Source organism: Micromys minutus, assembly GCF_963924665.1.
Source record: "Micromys minutus genome assembly, contig: SUPER_22_unloc_1, whole genome shotgun sequence".
NCBI classification, from domain to species: Eukaryota; Metazoa; Chordata; class Mammalia; order Rodentia; family Muridae; genus Micromys; species Micromys minutus.
Window position 1 is genome coordinate 2,992,011 of NW_027667990.1, and position 16,058 is coordinate 3,008,068.

Below are 16,058 nucleotides of genomic sequence, written 5' to 3' on the forward strand. Positions count from 1 at the left end.
CCTAAAAGATGATAAGTTAGCTAGAAGAAAATTGTTATTCATAACATATTGTAGTAGCATCTGCTTTATCATATTTGTGGGAATTGTAGATGCTATTAGAATTTTCTTTTAGTCATTTGTAAACTGAAATCCTGAAGTGAAATTCTTTGGACACTGGAAGTCTAGCCACAAGTACAGTCTTTTGCTAAGAAAAGTCTAGGCTTCCCAGTACCAAGTGAGTTCTTCAAACTTCAAGAAAAATCTTCAGCATCACACATTTGAAGCTGTCTCATGATGTTAACTGTATATCGACAAGACAAGGGAAACTGTCTACACAACAAGCAACTGAGAAAAATTAGACAGCCTGTCACATAAATGCACCAGTTAAATTGTTAGAAACCAAAAGGAAACATCTCCAGGAAAGATGAACAAGATGCAAGTGAGCAAGTACAAAAAAATCAGAGCAAGTTTTAGGGATAAGGTAATTTCTCAGCAGAGCAGGGCTTGGGGTCATAATACCTTGGGGAAACAAAAATGACACTTTCCTAAATTCATGTTTTCGGTAGGGTTTTAAGTTGATCTTCATGGCTGTTCACATGAATCAAACAAATAGTAAAAGCATACAATGACAATAATAAAAGCACATGGCTCTTCAGGTGACATCCTCCACAAGAACTGTTAATAACAAGCCAGATTTACTTCCCCCTAGAGACTGTGAAATCTTAGAAACACTATAGCATTTTGTGAATCTAGAGAGCATTTTTGGTGTCTGGCAAGAATATGCAGTAAGTGGATGCAGTTCTGCATCATAAACAGCATCTGCCTCTAAACCAATGATCTCTCTATCTTAAATTCAGAGTATTCTAGGATTTCAAGAGAGCAGAAAGAATCAGAGAGGTGATCTACGGCTCCATGTTGGGAAAGAAGAAGTAGAATATCTTATGATTGATCATGCTCATCTCCCAGTATGAGCAGTAGTGAACCAGCTCATATCTGTGGGAAAAAGAGACCATCTCTTCCCTAAGATTTAAAAAACACAACACTCTGCTATGAGAGTATGGGTCACTGAAACTTTAGAGGAATCCCAATGCCATTGCTTCATGTTTCTAGAGGATATGGTGCTCACAAGTCTTCCAGTCGTGGTTTCCCTGTATGTGGGTCTGAATAGCTAAAATTCTATAAAGATGACCAAGGCAAGATCTTCACCTCTGAAATTCTTGAAAATGTCAGCTCTTCACATAGACCATAGAGAATTGAGAGATGGTTTAAGTTCTCTGTGTAGTTTGGGGGTGAGACATGAGGTGATAAAGATGCCCACATGGCTCACATTAAAGCCTGCTGTGACAGGCCTCATTGTGATGTTGCCTCATTATAGAGCTGCAGAAACAGTGGACATGGCCAACATCTGCCCAGGTTACACAAGAGCAAAGCCTGCTCTGACAGGTCTAAATGTGCATTAAAACAGGATTACTCAAGAATTGTTATGACACTGGACATGACTAAGACCTTTCCATGTCACACAAAGGGAGAGATTTCAATTGAATGACATTCAGATGGTGTGCCAAGGTGATGTCTGTGAGAAATACTGAGCCAGGTTTGTTGGAGTGTGAGAGTTGTTTAACAAAGAAAGCAAGGGGGGGGGGATAGATCTTGAGTCTGTCTCATGACAAACAGGTCTTCATTTGTGTGTCTTTCCTGTGAGCCTTGATGAGATTCTGTGTTGTCAAGGCAGTTGTCCTCAGGAGAGACCTTACTCTACCTGGCTTTCTTTTTTCTCAAATGACATAGTTTTATGATCTCAGTCATGTACAGAGATGGGTACATATACAAAGACACAATAAATATCCTGTCTTTCCATATATTGCCAATTTTGTATCATTGGGATGTTATTCTAGCAAGAAATCATACCTGGATGGCATTTGATAGAGATGTATGAGAAACATCCCTTACAGCAGCTTCAGTGAGAGTGGTAGGACTTGTCATGTGCATCTATGTTTCCAACCTCACTTGCTTTAGGATATGGTATGAACAAAGCTTCTGCTCTAGGTTCAGAGACCTGAGAGTTTTACAAGAAATAGACATTTTCCAATGATGCCCTCTGAGAACAGAACCCCGGAACTTCAGCTATGTGTGGTATGAGATGCAGGACTCAGCTCTACTTTGTGCCCTTACCTCTCATAGTTGTTTGCAGTCTCAATGTCTGAGCATGGAAATCTAGGTTATCTATGGTAATCCTCTTACCTGCATCTACCAGATGAAGGCTGTAATAAGTTTCCCTTCTGTATTTATGGGTATCACATATGAAGGGTAATCTAAATTTGTATTTGAGATCTGTGGTGAGCTTCTGAGTACCTCATGTCATAAGCCACGCTAACTGCAACATCTTGACTCATCTTCAGGGAGGTAGCATGGTGCTTATGTTTTAGTGATCCATAGAAGATAGATTTGGAACTATTTATTGGTAGACTTCAGTCCTATTTTCTTCTGTAGACTCACTGTCTACATGGTTTTCATCATGGCAGAGGCACATTATTCCATTAAGAGGTTGTTCTTTATTAACAGCCAATGAAGATCCCATGGAGAACAGGGCCGTTTTTCAGAGCTTCCACAGTATAATGTAGATTCTGTGATAACAGCCAGACCTTGACCTTCACTCATTTGACGTTCACTCCATCTTCCTCACTTAGTTCAGGATACTTAGGCAGGCGTGGCCTTTGGGGAGATAAGGTATATTTAATGTTGAAGGTGAAGGTGGAAGGCATAACCATGACCCATGATGGGTCAACATCCTGCACAAACACCCTCCCCTAGCTTTCTGGATCCCCAGCTTCTGCAGAAGTTTTGTTGACACTAACTAGAAAGGAATAGAAAAGTTTCAACTGTGAAGCTAGGAACTCTGACATCAGGAACTACAATATTGTAGGGCTGTTCAAGTTTTAAGTTCATTTTCACCACTGAGTCAAGATTAAGTTTACTGGCTTGGATTTCTAGTAGTTAAATATGAGCACCTTGTGTATGGGCTCTGTGTCCCTGATGTTGGATTTTCCATTTTTAAGTGTTACAGATGAATTGTTTTACCCATAGAAAATTCTGATAAAATAAATATAGGCAGAATGGACAGGGAAAATAAAGTAGAATGCTAAGATCCAGTAAGACTTAATGTTAGAGAACTAAGCTGAGAGTGTGGGGATTCCGAAATAAACAACCAAGACAATTATGTGGGAAATAATAGACCCCATTGTCCTGACTGGATTCCAAGGAAGAACAGCACAGGTGTGGGTGAAGACCGAGACTCCCACAATTATTTCCCCAGCATGTAATGGCACAGTCACAGATTCTTCATTTTCTTCCCTTAGAAAAACTTTTCCAAGAATTCACAATAAGGTTCAATCCCTGTGACCTATAAAGGGTTTGAGAAATACCGCAGTATAGTTATTGTCTGTCTTCACAGGCCACCCTGGAAATAAATAAGCTATCCCCCAATTCCCACAGACAGAGAAACACAGAGTCACACACCAAACACAAACACACAGAGAGGAAAAGATTCAGAAAGAAATAGAAACAGATAGAAATGGAGATTGTTAGTGATACAGAAAGAAAGACACACACAGACAAAAGGAATAAAAAAAGCTAAGAGACAGAAGAGAAAAAGAGAGAGTTAGAAACAAATGTAGAGATAGAAACCAAACTGAAATAACAGATAGATGTAGAAACAGAGAAACAGACAGACAGATAGACACAGTATAAAGAATAGACAATGAAAACTAAGTGAGAAAAATAAGTAAACAATTAAAATTCTTAGCAAGGTTAGATGTTCTCAGTGCCCATATAATCTGTTCAGATTAGGGTAAGTTCTGTAAGCATCATACATACCTAGCAATACTGAACTGGTTCTACTCAAAGAGGCACAGACTAATAGGAAATGGCATGAAAGGCTGACCACTTTGTTACCTTTTGTGGAAGGAGGGACTCCATAATTGGAAAAGGACCTAGCAGAAAAAAATAGCAAAAGGATCAACCTTGAGGCAAAGAAGCTTGATATGAAATCTTAATCTATGTATAGAAAGAATTAGTCGAGGTCATTGTAGAGACATCCCAGTGATGAGCTTTTGGCTGAATGAAAACAGAGATATGTGTAATGTGGGGAGAAACTGAGCAGGCCAAGGAGTTCACAGTTTAAGATGTTGTCTTTGTGTCTAGATAAAATCAGAATCTGATGCCTTTAGTGTTGAGTCTGATAGTTCTCAGTGTTGGGAGCTGTACTTGCCACTGGGATCACATTTTGCTCATATAACTCTCAATAGAGCAGGAGAAGTGACCTGGAGGGGGGATCTTCACAGAGAAATCCTGTAGATGAAGTTCTCTTGTGAGCATATCTATAGAGGATCTGTTTGATTATCTTAATTGATATGGGAAGAAAACAACAACTTTGCCATTGCCTTCCATAGGCTTGGGTACAGAACACATAAATGCAAAGAGCTTTAGATGAGCACAAGCCTGCAAGTTTACATGCATGCATTTATCTCTCTCCGCGGTTTACTGTGGATATGACATAGGTAGCCCCTTTGTATGTATGCCTCGGTTTCACTGAGTTAATGCAGTAAAATCTGTACATGTCAAGTCACCTGGATATTGCACTAAAAGGTTTTGTTTCAGATAGTCTCCATGATTCTAAAGCAATCCACAGACAACAGTGGAAGGCATCTGGTGGTTCACTTTTCAGTCAAAGTTATTAAAATGTGGCTCCCTAGTCATGAGGAGTGGGACCAGGTGCATATTGCCTCACTCCAATTTTCTGATTCCCACTCATAATCTAAGACTCTCCCTCAAAGAGTTCTGTCAAGCATCAGAAAAACGTCTTTCTGTGTGTGCTGTATGTCGAATTACAGCAAAGAGTAGATTTCAGAGACTCTTAAAACCCATCCACTAATGACCTGCCAGGAAATACCAATCATATTGAGAGGCAAACATTGTGCCACCATTTCACTGTCATAAAATTAGTGAGCAACATAATTGGTGAAACATGGGTGAAGAACAAGGAAAGAAAGCACTCAGTAACTGGTGGATACCCAGATTTGTCACATTTAAGAAATAACCAATGACATGAACCACCATAACATCTGCACATAACCCTTTTCCAAACCCCAATCTGTAGAGGAGTTCAAGGTTTACACATTGAAATAAATGGCTACTTGATACTTGATGGTGGCAACCAGATAAGGGAGAGGGCCATACTGCATTTACCAGACTTTCATGCTACAGATGTTTGGGATGTTGCAGATGAGGTTGCTTGACTCATTGATGGTGGCTTCCGGTCTGGCAGATAGGGGCTATTGGTTGGCCTGCCAGGTAGCCACATTCGGCAACTTCTTGTGGGAAAGCCCCATGATCTGCAAAAGAGAAGCGAGAGGATGGAATACAATGGGATGAGAAGGACAGAGTTCCCAGTACCTTAGTGTTGATTCTGCCCATTGCTTCCTGACATCCTGACACTGTACTGAGTCTCTGGAGAGAAGAAGTATATGCAGACCAAAGGAAGTTCTCTAGCAATAACCACAGAGGTTCAGTGCTCAGAAGGAGAGGACAGCAGTGAGTTTGTGAATATGGAAGAACATTATAGGATGTTCCCATGTTTCTAGACATGTAGGTCAATTCTAGGTTAATGCCATTCAGAAAAGATTTAGAAAACTGTGGATGGAAGCCCAGAATATTCTTTCTGTGCAGATGAGTGATAATAAAATCTGAGAGAAATAGAAATGACTCTATCCTGTGGCTCCATCATGCACTGCCTCTAGGCATTAGAGAAGTCTAGCTGGTCAATGCACTGCATTAGTCAGTTTCAAGTGTGACCACACTAAACACCATCTATGGAAAAGTAAGCTGGAATCTAGAAGACAATCATAGTGAGAAAACTTTTTGTAAGTGATCTGCAAACTGACAAGTGAGCATCAAGTGTTCAAGAGAAGCATTCATCCCACATGCTGTTTGAAGAATGAAGAGAAGTAGGCCTTCACAGAAGATCCTGAAGAGTCTCCTCATGGGGCATGACACCCAGTGATCCCTCAGGACCTATCAGCACTTCAGAGGTCTAGTCATCCTAGAAATACTACTTACTTGGGCCGGGAATGAAGAAATGTTGGGACGTAGGTTAAGATGAAGCCATGGTGAGAAAGCCACATGGCACCTGTCCTTCCTCACCAGGTCTCTCCTTTCACGTGTAAACACTGTCTTCCCTGAGACAGAATGTTCCAGGTTGGAAAATGGGAAACTCATATTTTCAGACATTGAACTATATTTTGGGGTCAACAGTATTAGCTATAAAGCCAGTTCAAATTCAGATTTCAAGTGGTTGTGACTTCACTGAGAGAGCAGGTACAGACTTTCAGTTCAGACTGTCTTTGGCAGTAACAAACAGGGAAGGACATTGGTGCAGAGTATCAGCAATTTGGCTCCAGCCTGTGTTGCTTTGGTCAGGGATCCTCTTGACCTTTGAATGCTGTACTGAATGTCAGGATCTTATCTGGAGATGTCTGAAAAGACAGCATTGATAGAAGGTCTAAGCATACGTGATTTAGGCAGCTCAACCTACCTGTACCACACAGTCGCTTATTTCCATAGTTAATAAAGTCAGGGAGAGTAAGTTGTTGTGCTCAAGGAGACTGAGAGTCTGCATGGGAAATAAATAAACCAAAGGCTGATGAACAGCCAAGGTCTAGGTTTACCTCTTGTGACAGTTTTTATCTACACCCTTACCTGCTTAGAAGCTCAACATGAATATGTGAAAAAGGCGGAACCACATGCAGGAACACAGCATCCTTACATTTTCCCTCTGTCAGGATGGCCTCCTCGTCTTCTGACTTTCCCATCACCAGCACAAGAGGAGTGCACAGTTCATGCTTTTGGCTTGTTGTGACAGTCAACTCTCCCAGGGCCTGTGATCTGTGTAGAGAACACAATTTCACCAAGAGATGAAATACAGTAAATCCCTTTAGGGTGTGCACAGTATCACAAACACTCCTCAGTTCCACATGTTCATGATGGCTGAGTGCCACATGGTTGCTCTCAATGTCCTCAGTTTCATGCCTTCTTTCTCTGCAGGCTCAGCCAATCAGAGCTGTCTTCTCAGGGACACTGTTTCCCAACCACCAGGACTGGGATGCTAACTCCATTTTCATTACTGTTCTTACCTCTTTTGATATGGACTTACCTCACCACCTTCATCTTCCTGAATGCAATGGGCTCTGTCAGTCTGTCAGCCCCTCGGACAAGGCATGTGTATCACACTGATGATCCTGGGATCTAGCACGTAGTGAAATCCTTGCACCTCACTCTGGTTATTGAATGGCAACTGACAAAAGAAGAGATCACACCACTTCAAATAGTCTAGAAGCTGGGAACACATCTCAGAGCCAGTCTTCACCCTTGCTCCTTGTGGGTAAGAATGAAGTCAGACCTGTGAAATGAAAATGGCTTCCATGGTGCTAGAGGAAGTTTGGAGTAGGCACAGTCCAGGAAGTGACTCAACAGGTTGCAAGGCAAGAACTGAGAGCCTAGCTCTGGCAGACATCCCACACTTAGGAAAGAATTGCTAGGAAATGCAGTGACAGATGTCAGGGTTTCACCCACTGACTCATCTGTAGAGGTCCTTCTCTATTGTCCAAATTTTAAAGACTGAGAAGGAGGGCTGGGTGAGTGTCAGAGAGATAACAGTCCTGTCACTAGGAAAACACCAGCTTGCAATGAAAAACTGAAGAAAAGATCAGGGGATGCACCATGTAGCTTCCAGATTGGCCTCACATTAATTTTTGCATACAGCCTTCCACTGTCACAGGTATATCCTCCTTTCTGCCTCCTCAGTGCCAGGAGCTAATTGTAGGGCCAAGTCTCCTCTATGGATACAAAGCAATCATTACCTGAGTTTCAATGGCAGAAAAACCTTGTCAGCGGGTACTCCACTAAGACATGGACTTCTGCGTGAGATGGTGACATCACTGCAGCTTGAAGTGAAGGGGAACATGTCCATCCACACTTTCATCTCTAGGTTCACTCATACAAGCATTAGATTTCTCAGGAGCTTCTGTTGTCTGTGGGAACCATATCCTAATACCATGTCAGCACAGGAAGGAAATGTCTTCCTCTTGATGGAAAGAACAAATGGGGGAAGGAAGAGAAACAAGGGCCAGCTTATGTGTTCTATGAGAATGAGAGTTGCTTGTTCTTGGGGTACAGGAATTGAAGGACTGTGTATCAGATGGTTTGGGCAGCTATCAAAGAGGCCCTGTTCTTGTATGTCATTTCTTACATACCTGTTGTTTTACTGTTTTAGCATGCAGAACAAAAGTGTAGAAATCCAGTCCTTTGTTTATCTATAGATGCTGGTGTCAAGGCTTGGGAGATGTTCCACACTGGTATCACAACCACAGAGTTCGGGCCCTTGGTGTTCCTCTGAACTGCAGGGAGACTTTGAGGTGGCCCATTAGAGACTTGATCATTGTTCCTCTTCCAGGCACCAGATCAACACTATAGATTCCATTTGGACACTTGTCCCTGTGTAAAACATCCTTCCTTATTTTCTGCATAACTTGCTCAGGTAGCAGAATTTCTGTTTGTATTTCCAGTTCAGTGTTGTTATTTTGAGATGTGATCCTTAGCAACAATGAACCACAGGCCTCATAGTCAGGAATCCATGACCATCCTGGACTCACATGAACAAGCTTCTGTAGCACAGCACCATCATCTGCAGAGGAGACACTGAAGGAGAGAGAGGCATTGGATGTGAGGTGACTTAAACACAGGGCACATTGGACAGTGGCAGGATCATCCCTGTTGAGAATATACTACTGAATGTGACTTTCCTTGGAAGATTACAACTAGGATAACTGCCAAAGGGCTCAGGAGAACAGGGAACTGGGACAAGTTCAGAGATGAGAGAAGCAATGGACCCTTTACCTTTTCCAGAATGACTAAAAACTGCACATGAGACGGCCAGGGACTACTAAAAATTGTCAAGTCCTTTGACTACTGGATGTCAGCATGTTGTGTGTCTGAAACATAAAGGAACACCCGGGACTTTAGGATGGAGAGAGGAGAGTTCAGTTGTGCCAATGGTCTTTGTCTCATGCTGACTCTGGGATATAGAGAGTCCAGACCCTCTATTCCCTGTCTGAATTTGGTTCAGGATGACTCTAATGACCACCATGTGCAGATAAAGACAGCAGCAACAAGTCCTAGAACTGAAACAAATGGAGAATAGAATTGACTGGGGGAGGGAAAGTGGCTGAGCCTCCTAATAGATGCATGAGTTAAAAGGTGAAAGGAGACAAGTTCAAGTTCTTCATTGTTCCAAGAGTGAGGAGGAGCTTACACCCTGAAGTGTCTTGCATGCATGCCAGTAAGGGACTGCCTCTGTCCCTCTTGGTTGGATACTTTTCTGACAATTTGGTCAAATTTAAGTCATACATTGTTTATTTTAAATTATGCCCTATTCATTTTCTCGACACCACCTGATGTACATTTTCCTCATTATTTACTGAATATAAGTGTTTAGGAAAGTATGGATTGGAGCTTAGCTGGGAGTAGGAAACAGGACACAGAAATCATAAAGAAGCCAATAGAGAGCACCCTTCACGGCCTCTATTGTTGTTTCTGTTACTAAATTTCTACCTTCAGTTACTATACTTGACTTCCCTCAGGATGGTTGTATGCATGAGTTTTAAGTTAAAAACCTTTCCCCACAGCCAAACACACCCCACTGTTCTCTCTGTTTCTTTCAGCAATGTAGAGGGAAAGGCTTTGATAAACACCTTTTGAATTGTAGCTCCAGATGAGGGCAGTCTTATCACAGAAGTCTCATGGGAGCTTCCTACATTATTAAAAAAAAAATCTCAGCTGGGTACAAAGCCTCAGGTACTGGCTCCCAGGCCCAGATAAAAGCCCACCTTCATTGCCCGTGGCCAAGCTTAAGATCCCCTTCTACATGAATGGCGACCATTTGATATGTACCCATGTCTGGTGTTGGTGCTTATGGGATGGTACACTAAGCCTGAGATCCCCACAGTGGCCACTGTGTGGCCTTCAAGTATTTGAGAGTTCCTAATGGAACAGCAGCTGGGAAAGTCCTTTCTCTCAGCACCGTTCATGAGGCAGCCTTGTTAAAGATGATGAAGATCTTTGAACATCCCAGTGTTGCATGGCTGATTGATATCTGTGCTACTTCCTGAACTGATGGGGACATCAAGTTAATCCTCGCATTTGAACATATATATCAGGACATGAGGACATACCTGCACAAAGCAACGCCACTATGCTTGCCATTTGAGACCTTTAGATCTGATGCACCAGTTTCTAAGTAGCCTCCATTATATTCATGGAAACTGCATTGTTCACTGGGAACCGAAGCCAGAGAACATTCTAGTGATAAGTAATGGGACAGTCAAGATGGCTGACTTTGGCCTAGCCAGAATGTTCAGCTTCCAGATGGCCCTCGTGTCTGTGGATGTTACCCTCTGGTGCTGGGCTCATGAAGTTCTGCCGTCTACTTATGCAACACCTGTAGGCATGTGGATCATTGGCTGTATCATCAGAGAGATGTTTCAACAGAAGCCTCTCTTCTGTGGAAATTGAAGCTGACCAGTTGGGCAAAGTCTTTGAACTTATTTGATATCCTCAAGAAGAAGACTGGCCTCCAGAGGTATCTCTTCCTCAAGGAGCCTTTGCCCCGAGAGAGCCTTGTCCAGAACAGTCAGGGGTGCCAGACATGGAGGAATCTGGAGGACAGCTGCTGCTGGAAAATTTGACCTTTAACCCACAGAAGCAAGTCTGTGCCTTCCGAGGCATCCCTGCAGCACCAAGACCTGCACAAGGAGGAAAGCGACTGGAGTGAGAAGAGGGGCTGCCTGCCTCAGTTTCCAGACACTTGGTGGGAGGACCTGGATGAAGTGGCAGGCTCTGCCTACTCCTGAGGCCGTGCAGAGTCCTCCAACTTTTTACAGAGATCATTTTCAGCCTTAAATGACAATCCCTCACTTCTCCTTATAGGTTTATCCCCCCGTACCTCCCTTTTTTCTACACTAAATGTCAAGTGTATTTGTTTTCTTCTCTTCCTGAATCATACTGGTATAGTTTTTATACAAGAAAAATAAAAGCAGACAATGAAGTATGGTCTTCAAAAAACAAAACAAAACAAAACAAAGTCCAAGATGAATTGTTCTACAGAGATATGGGATGGCAGGTGAAGGAGAAAAAATTAGCGAGATCAGTATAATCATGCCCCTTTGTAGGTATGACTGGCCTCCAGAGGTATCTCAATCTCAAGGAGCCTATATCCCCAGAAAGCCTCAGCTAGAACAGTCAGGGGTGCCAGAGATGGAGGAACCTGGAGCACAGCTGCTGCTGGAAGAAGACTTAGTGTTAGAAAGATGGCAATGGTTAGGATGCAAATCTTCAAGATTCTTAGGAATAAAAGCCTTTTTGGATCATTCAAAAGATTTACAGCTTTTCTGTGCAAAGTGCAAAAGATGTGCTGTGTAACTACTCCCATCAAACCCACAGGAAAGCAGGTCACACAGGCTGAGTGGTCTCCATGATGGAAGCACTCTGACTTTCTGTGTTCTCTAAACCTCAGTGCACGGTTCTTGAGCCCAGCAACGAGTTTCCTAACACTTTCAGGAAGACAGAAGCCTGGACTTTCTCTCACACCTGAAGCCCACTTTCTATGTCCGCCAATGGCACTGCTGTCAGCTACATACAATGTCCCAATCCTTCTGGGGCTGACTCTCAGGAGGATGGCTAGTTCAAATGTTGCTGCAGGTTTAGAGTGATACCTAAGGCAACTGGTTATTGTGAGAAACCATGAAGGTGCATCCTAGGTGAGCACATGTGTAGGAATCTGAATAGAGACACTTTGAGTGTCCTGTGGCCTGCACAGTAGCTGCCTGAGACAGCACATTTACTGAATGATTTGGTAAGCCATCAACAATGCTGCTGTGTCAGGAGGCTTCACATTTCTGTGTTCTGGAGCAGGCATTTGTTGTGCTCATGGGGAGCACATTTCTTCTTGTTGGTATCAGGGCAAATGATGGGAGGAAAGGACAGTGTAGAATGTGAGAGGTGAGTGTGCTGGGAGAGTCAGTTTGAAGTTCTGTTGCCTTGAGTTTGTTGACTGTGAAGATCCTCTGGCAGCTCCTCAGCCCTGGTTTCAAGATGGTTTGAAAGATTAGAATGCTGCTGTCTGCCTAGGCTCTGAATGCCACAGTGGAGAATAAGGTGACATTGAAACCATTTCATCTCTGAGCAATGTAAGACACCTAAAAACTGGGAATCCACATCTGATACCCAATGTAAGAAACATAGCAGCAATGTGAGAATTCACAGGGCTTAGTACACTGTGCCTTCCAATTGAATTATAGAAAGACATTGATATGGCCACCTTGTACCTCAACCATTGTCACTATTTCAAGCACTAGGTCTCCAAGCATAATCTCTACCTGGATATTTTCCCCACAGACGACAGGTATACATGCCCCCTTTCACTCTGGCTGTACCCACAGACACTTGATGGTTACTGCTAGTTCAGTTGCCTTAGATCCCACCTAGGCATTCTCCAAAAAGGTTTTTTCCTCAGATGTTAAGGATCAGGGTTTAATCCAGCTGAGATAGAAATAATTTCTGAAAATAAGCTTATAGCACCCTCTAAGAGTGTGGTAAACCTCTAGACCCTAAAGCATTAATAATTCAAGAGCTAAGAATGCAGCCTTGTGGCAATCCTTGGTATTTAAAAATCATTATGTTTAATCTTTACATATCAAGAAAACTTCGACATTTCCATATTACATTTATTTTATATGTATTTTATGCTTATCATAACTAGTAAATTTAGAGTACTATCAAACCTATAAAAATCAATTAAGTACTGAAAAAATATTTTCATATAGTTTTATGCACAAATGCTTTGAAAATCTGTATATTTATCTGTTTTTTTTTAAATAAGTTTGTTTATTTTTTAAAAGACCTGAAAATCAATTGCAAATAAAAAAGAGAAAGAAAGAAATCTTGTCATCCCGACAGACTCCAAAAAATACATCTTTTTGATTTTTTTCCAATAAGAAGACATGAATAAAACAGAGACAATAAAATTCAGAGCTGAGATGCATCCCCACCTGGCAAACTTGCTTACCTTCTCATCGGGTTTTTCTCACTATCTCTTCCAGGGGAGCCATTTTTTTGGAGAATGGATGTTGTCATTTTTTCCTTCGTGCACAGGGAAAGCAGCAGATGTTGGAGAAGCGATTCCGTATCCACCTACGAAATTTCTTCAGTCGCCCAATCTTCTGACAGGGAGATGTTATTTCAATTTCAGAGTCTTGTGAAGTAGTCGGGAGTGTTTCGATTTCTAATACGTTGTTACACACACATGGGCCAGCCACTGCTCTTGAATGTGGGACACTGCTAGAAGCTCTGCTCTGCTTACAGGGGTAATGCAGAGCAATGGGAGGCAGGGACACACTCCTGGCCAACTTGTGTCCCGATGGTTTCAGTGGAACAGGCCCCTGCTCTCCTGAGGGCCTGATGTGGAGGAGGCCAAAGTTTGGCTCACTGGCCCTTCTCTTTAGGGGAAGAGTATGTGTTGGGGATGCGGATGGTGTAGGACAGGGATCCACAGCCTTGGCTGAAGAGGGAGATCCATGCTTATGCCCTAGGTCTACATGTGCTTTTAATGTTAGATATGCACCCATTGGTGCATCGTATTTCTTTTTGTGCAGGGAATTCAAAATCTGGATGGCATTGTATCCCATGTCACACAGCATATCAATGATTTTGAAGTCTGGGTCTATCTTGGTCGAGATGGTTATTTCGCACTTCCTCACCCATGGATGGTTTTCAATTTCTTCGATGGAAGGCCTCATCTCTGGGGGAACCGTGAGTACTTGGTGGATCAGGTTCTCCAGTTGTCCAGAGAGGAAACGTGGAACAGCATAGGACCCCGTTACAATATTTTTACTGATCTCTTTAATAGTCTTTCCTCTAAAGGGGAACAACCCAGTAGTAATGAAAAAGAGCAGTACTCCCAAACTCCACACATCCGACTTCTTTCCCTCATAGGGTTCACTTAATATAAGCTCTGGGGCAAAATATATTCTGGTTCCACGTGGTACTTTCAGTAATGTCCCAGGTCTGCATCTCCTGGCTAGGCCAAAATCTATTATTTTGATGTTACCTTTGGCGTCTCTTACTATGTTATCCGGCTTGATATCTCGGTGTACAATATCTCGTTGGTGGCAGAATTTTATTCCCGAAACTATCTGTCCAAATGTTTTTTTTGCCTCCTCCTCCGACAGTCGGCCTTGGTCTCTTACTATTTCAAGTAAGTTTCCTCCCGGGACATATTCCAATATGAAATGTATGTTACTTGCTGTTTCTAAGACTTGGAAAAGGCGAATGATGTAAGGATGTTGTAGTGTCTCCAATATTGCTCTTTCAGTCCGGATCCACCTGATGTTGTTCTCATTAATCTGTACCGTTTTGATGGCAACCTTGGCCTTGGTTTTCTGGTGCCAGGCCAATTTCACAGTGCCAAATGTACCCTGGCCAAGTAAGAAACCCACACTATACTGACTTCTCAAAGTCTCTGTTTTGAAATTGCTGTCCATGAGGCTGTTCCCTGTGCTCTGGTGCACAGTGGTTGTGAGATAATACAACCTGAAAATTAACAATCTAGTCAACTCTGAACGAGTCCCACAGGTCACCCAAATCAGCTTCCTGCTCTATCTGGACAAAACTCACAGGCCAGTCCACAGTCTTATACTGAGGACATTCACTCTTCTATCACAGTGGTTCTTTGTGAGGTCAGAGCATGAACTTCACCATGAAGATAGGGTTATCCTGCAGTGTGGCTGTTTCCTCTCTGAGCCACAGGGACATTTCTACTCTCATGAAAATGAGACTATCCTCTATCATCTTCTTCAGCAGATCAAAAGACAGATATTTACTTGTTTAGCAGTTACAGGCTGCAGAGGGCATCTGCTGCACAAGGGAAGTGCATTAAAGCTGCAGCCAGAGAGAGAGCTTTGGTCAGCTCTGCACCCTCCAGCTCTTTAGGCTCATGAGCCTCCAGTTAGAGGAGCAGCACCTGGGAGGTGCACTGAAGGTCCAATAAGAGAGCCCTTGTTTAGTCCTCTTCAGGTTATTTATTGATTAATTTATTTATTCCTATCACTTTCCAAAATAAAGACAGTTAATGATGAGTGCTGGGACAGTTCAGAAGCCTCCCTCTGCAAATAAGGAGGCCCAATCAAAGTGCAATGATCAAACAGGAAGGAAGCACTGGGACTCAGAGCAGGAAGGGCCCTGGACTCCCCAGTGGGAACAGTTTCTTCTTGCCTCTACTACTTTACCAAAACTCTTCTTCTTGCCTTTGTTCTGGGATCTGTTTCTTTTGTTGCAACCTCCCATTCTTCCTCTGAACTTTGTCTGAAGTTCCTCCTCCTCTTCACTGTTCCTGCCTGTGTTTCTGATAGTTCCTGCATCCACAATGCTGTCCCCTGAAAGCACCATGTCTGCCATCCTGCTTACCTCTGTCATCTAGATATTCTTCCAGAGTTCCTTCCCAATGATGGGTTCCTGGTCCCTGGATCAGGCAGGGCAGGGGCGCACTTTCTGTGTGCTCTCTGCAGAGATTTCTCTGCCCCCTGGCTAGTCGGAACCCCTTCTCCTCAGGCTTGTATCTCTGGGTCTCTGCTGGTCCTCGTCAAGACTCCTCATTCTCTGATGAACAGCTCTGAACCACCATGTCTACCTTAGGCAGTACCAGTGGTTGCCACCAAGACTCGAAAATTGCCATTGAAACACCCTTCAGTGTGATTTCCTTTGGCTTCTTTGTAATGTAGCCATGTACAGACTGGACATCGTGCTTTATGAATGTGTTAGGCAACAGCTCCTTGACCTCCTCCTTTTTATCAGAGAAGATGGGTGTGTGCCATAGATGACCACTGTGCACTCAGATCACATCCCTAATCCTCACTGCCCTCTCTGTCCTGTGACACTTAATCTCCAGGTGTCCACAGTTATGGCTGCTTCCTGAG

At 42.9% G+C, this 16,058-nt stretch overlaps 1 pseudogene across 1 annotated transcript; it reads left to right on the forward strand.

Annotated features, from left to right (window-relative positions):
- The first annotated feature begins 7,320 nt into the window (after positions 1-7,320).
- On the forward strand, positions 7,321-10,940 carry LOC308435396 (cyclin-dependent kinase 4-like; annotated as a pseudogene). Its single transcript has 2 exons — positions 7,321-7,414; positions 10,027-10,940. The product of its transcript is annotated as a cyclin-dependent kinase 4-like (transcript).
- The last annotated feature ends 5,118 nt before the right edge of the window (positions 10,941-16,058 follow it).